Genomic DNA, 5,045 nt, shown 5'->3' on the forward strand with positions numbered 1-5,045 from the left:
CTGAGCTTTAGATTCATAGCAGACTAGAACAGGTTCTCCTGCAATACTGTGTGGTATTTGTGTCCATCCATTGTCCCTTCAACTCTGACAAGATTCTCAGTCCCAGCACATGTAAAACATCCCCATAGCATGATGCTGCCACCACCATATTCCACTGTAGGAATGTTGTTTCTTGAGGCATGTGTAGTGTTATTGTTATGCCGCACATACCTTTGAAGTCTGACCAAAAAATTTTATTTTGGTCTCATTTGACCATAAAACCTTCTCCCACATCTTAACTGGCTCTTTCTCATTCTTTGTGACAAACAACATACATGCTTTTATGTGCACCTTCTTAAGGAATGGCTTCTTTCTTGCTACCATTCCATAGAGGCTGTTTTATGGAGAGATCTTGAAATTGTGGACCCTGCACCTTCACTACAGTTAAAAATAACTTGTGTTTAACAGATGATGCTATTGTTAAACTCTGTGATATGTATGAGGGATTCATATTTGTGAATTTCCCCTTGGGATTAATAAAGTATCTATCTATCTATCTATCTATCTATCTATCTATCTATCTATCTATCTATCTATCTATCTATCTATCTATCTATCTATCTATCTATCTATCTATCTATCTATCTATCTATCTATTTTTTCTCTGCCTGTCATCAGGGACCGCTGAGAACAACATATTCAAGAGCTCAGGTGTTCAAAAAATGTTCAAATACATAGATCCTAAAAAAGTAACATTACAAAATGATGAAAATGTGACACAAAGGTTTGTTTACTACACACCTGTGATACAAACATTAAGTAGCTTATTATGATCTGAATTACGGAAGAATTCACTGTCATTACAGTTTTCTGAAACAGACTCAGATTATTTTGGTGACATAAATAATAGACAAAACTTTAGGTCCAACCAGGGGCCTCATGCATAACGCCGTGCGTAGTATTCGCACTATAACATGATGTAAGCACAAAAGCAGAAATGTGCTTACGCACAAAAAAATCCAAATGCATAAATCTGTGCGAACGGCAAATTCCATGTTCTTCCGCTCCATAAATCCCGGTCAGCGTGAAAAGTAACGCATGTGCACCCGCCTGCTGTCCCGGCCCAGCTCTTCCCAGAATTATGCCTCTTTGAATATGCAAATCAATATAAATAGCCCTTAAGCTCAGCCTTCTGTGAAAAGACAATGGCAAAAGCAAGAGGGAAAATAGAAGAATTTCAACGAATACCAAGTGGAGGCAAGGAAAAACATACTACTTGTTGGTTTAAACAGTGGTATAAACAACAAAAGGAAGTTGAGCGAGTGACATAGCATGTCGGAGAAACTCGAAGGCTGAAGTTCACAAAGTCGCACAGTGCCGAAATAAAAAAGAAGTTGTCACTTCTATCAAAGTCGCCATGAAAAGGCAAGTCGTAGCCCACCGTCCGAGTGTCTATGAAAGCTTATTAGGGTACAGAGAAAAAAAAAAGGCACACAGTGGGGAAAAAAGTACGAAATGTCAACTTTAATCTCTAAATTTCCTCTTTAATCACGTAGTTTATTTTGTCATTAAAGTAGAACATTATAAACTTCATCCTAAATCGTTTAATTTACTAGTTTCTCAATCCCATCGTAACTAAAGTAGCACGTTAAATGCTTTGTTTTGTATTTGATCTTCTATGTGCTCTATGTGTGTGAAACACTACGTTTTTAAGGGCTTTCTCTTCCTCCGACAGGAAACAGAATCCATTACATTCATGATATTACAGCTCTCTGAATAATTAAAATACTGAGATGTATACGTGATATAATTTTCATGATGATAGAGAGTTAAAGCATGTTATTAAAAATGGGAATACGTTGGCACAGTGATTGTTCATGTCTCACGCAAGATGCTTGCTGCGCCATGCTCGACCTTTGATGAAATACTTTATTGTAGCAGTACTGTCTCTTTCAAACGTACTAACCTCCAATTCCTGTACTTACTTTTCTTTCTCCAAATACCCAATCGCCACACAATCAGCTCTGTAATAGACGTTAAGCCATCTGTAAGTTTAGAACGCCGATTCTTCAAAACTTTAAAGGAACATCGAAATATCTTCGTAGTACGTGTTTAATTATTCTATCCATCTATCCTTCCAGTGTCGCGTCAGCACCAGCAAGAATACAGCGCGAGGCAGGAACAATCCATGAACGGTGTGCCAGCAGCTCACTAGTGCTGCGGCACCATGTAGTTAAAATTAAAGTTTTATCTGTATAATATAATAAACATATTTTGCTGCATTTCATCTTCATAAAAATGATATCGTCATCATATGTAAATACACGCTTTATAAAGTGGCTCAGGCTGTGCTATATTATAACTGTATCGCAAGTTTACATGGCCTAAACAATTTGGAAGTGGTAGGGTTTTCTCAGAGATGTTACAAAATTTAAAAGATTTGGAGGAAAATGGAATCACTATAGGTGCAGGGGAAATGGTCAAAGGGGCCCTGTATTGTATTGCAGGGGATAATTTGGGTTCACACAGCTTTGGTGGGTTTGCTGAAAACTTTTGTTATTCACAGTACTTTTGCAGGTACTGTGAAATCACACAAAGTGGATTTCAAAGTGATGATCCAAATGTACATATGCCACAGTGCACCCCTGAAAGTTATGGTTCTGCTGTTTAATGATCTATGTGTTGAAGACAGTCAAGACATCAAAGGCATAAAGATAAACTCTGATTTCAATGTTCTGAAATCTTTTCATGTTTGCCAGCCTGGTCTTGTTTAAGTCATGACATATTTGAAGGTGTCTTAGCCTATGATGTTTCACTTTACTTGAAGCATTTCATTAAGGTAAAGAAATGGTTAACATATTTGCTTTTGAACCAGTGCATCAAGCAGTTCAGGTACAAAGGATCTGATTCTCTCACATAGCCATGTGCTGTCAACTCTGACATGTCCAAGCTTTCAGATCAAGCCATTCAGAATTAGAATTTTTTAAAGCTGCTGCCTGTATTACTTGGTGACAAAGTGCAAAATCCAGAAGATGATGTGTGGCAGTTAACTCTACAGCTTAAAGATATTGTTGATATGATTTGTGCGCAAAAGATTTCATTGTCACAAGTAGCCTATCTTGACATTACAATTCAACAATATCTGGAATCAAGAAAGTGTTTATATCCGAAGAGTCCACTAAAACCAAAACACAATTTCTTGTGGCACTATCCAGCACTAATTTTGAAACTTGGCCCCTTGATCAGATTATGAACGAAATAAACACAGCTACTTCAAGAGATATGCCATAGATTTGAAAACCTTATTTGAAAGACATCAGATGTTTCAGGCATATCTTTTCAGCTGCGCCAGGGTACAGTCAGCTGCTGCAAGTCAAAGATAGCTGTACTTTTTACCCCAACCTTTACAGTGACACAATTAAACATGCAGATGAGAGAGTCTGGGTTTTCAGAAAACAATTCTTGTGTTTCCACAGACATATAGTATAAAGGTAAATAATATGAAAAAGTTTGAAGAACTTTTCATTATTTTAATTCAAAATGATGCGGCTGTTTATTTTGTGATTGATGTACAAACTGAAAATGCTTGCCAACCAGATTAATGACGTTACAGATCAGCTGGATGATGTTAAGCAGGCATTCACGGCTCAAGTTGAAACAGCGGAACAATTGGCGTCTAACGCCAATAAAAAAGCTACAGCTGCAAATTCCGAATGCAAAAAACTTGGAGACAGACTTGCGGCCCTGGAAGATGGGTACAGATGAAATAATATAAGAATTGAGGGTATACCAGAGAAACGAGAAAGCTCAAGCCCAGTGAAATTTGCAGTAGAATTACTGTCTAAAATAATTGGAGATGATTTTAAACTCGACATTGAGATTGCAGCTGCTTATCGCACATACAGATCAAGTACCTTTAAACCTAGGTCGTTTATTGTCCGCTTCAAGCGACTATGATGTAAGCTTGATGTGATGGCACTTCTCAGACACAAGCAAGAGATTATATTTGAAAATAATCTTATTCGTATTTTCCCTGACTTCTCACCATCAACAGCTGCAATACGCGCAGCCTACTTTGACATTAAAAAGTTGCTACAGAAAGCCGATATCAAATACAGCCTCTTGTATCCTGCCAAACTGAAAGTGGAAGTTCAAGATCAATATTATTTTTTTTCAAGCAAGGAAGAAGCTGAAAAGGAACTAAAGAAGCTGTTTCCGACACTCTTTTGAAAGTTAATAAGGAACTGTACTCTGTCAAGGCATGGGAAGGACCTATCATCTGCTCTCTGCTCTCGGATCCACTTTTAAAGAGACTGGTATTATAATTATACATCCTTTTCTTTACTTGGACATTATATGTTTATGTCTTAATTCTAGTTATAGACGTGAGTGTGGAAGTAATTAAAATAGGATTTGTTTTTTTTTTTTTACTACCTTAAAGTAGACTGTTTAATATCATACTCTTGGTTTATTGCTATTTCTACTATTACATTACTATTACATTTATACTATTACATTATACTATTGCATTAGGAATTACTATGTTTATCCTAGACTACTTTTTAAAATCATTCCCAGGGTTCATTCTTTTTTTTATCTTAATATCTTAATATCTTAAAATTGCTTAAGATTATTTTAAGCTTAAAGACTGTTAATTATTATATTATCGGCAGATAGTATTAAGAATTCAGCAGCAATAGATATCTCTTTGTTTTAATTCTCTAAGGCCGCTGCGGGGTGGGGTTTGTTTTGTTTTGGACGTGCTCTGTCTCTTCGTATATCAGAGGACCGGGACATCGCAAAGTGGGATCAAGCCTCATGTGGGGAGGCAAAATGGGGGGGTGGGGGGATAAAGGGGGGAGAGAAGGAGAGCAGGCTATATCTAATCTATTCTTCTAATCCCTATAACTATAAATATCAATGCAACAATAGGCTAAAATGCAATAACTCATGCAGAATTTTGAAATTAAGATTAAAACTGCCTCACTACCAGTTAAGACTATAAAATGACATTAAAAACTCAGAGTCAATGTCTCCATGATGGGACAGTTAACTTTGTGAGCTGG

The sequence above is a fragment of the Erpetoichthys calabaricus genome, chromosome 15 (assembly GCF_900747795.2).
Source record: "Erpetoichthys calabaricus chromosome 15, fErpCal1.3, whole genome shotgun sequence".
In the NCBI taxonomy this organism is placed as follows: Eukaryota; Metazoa; Chordata; class Cladistia; order Polypteriformes; family Polypteridae; genus Erpetoichthys; species Erpetoichthys calabaricus.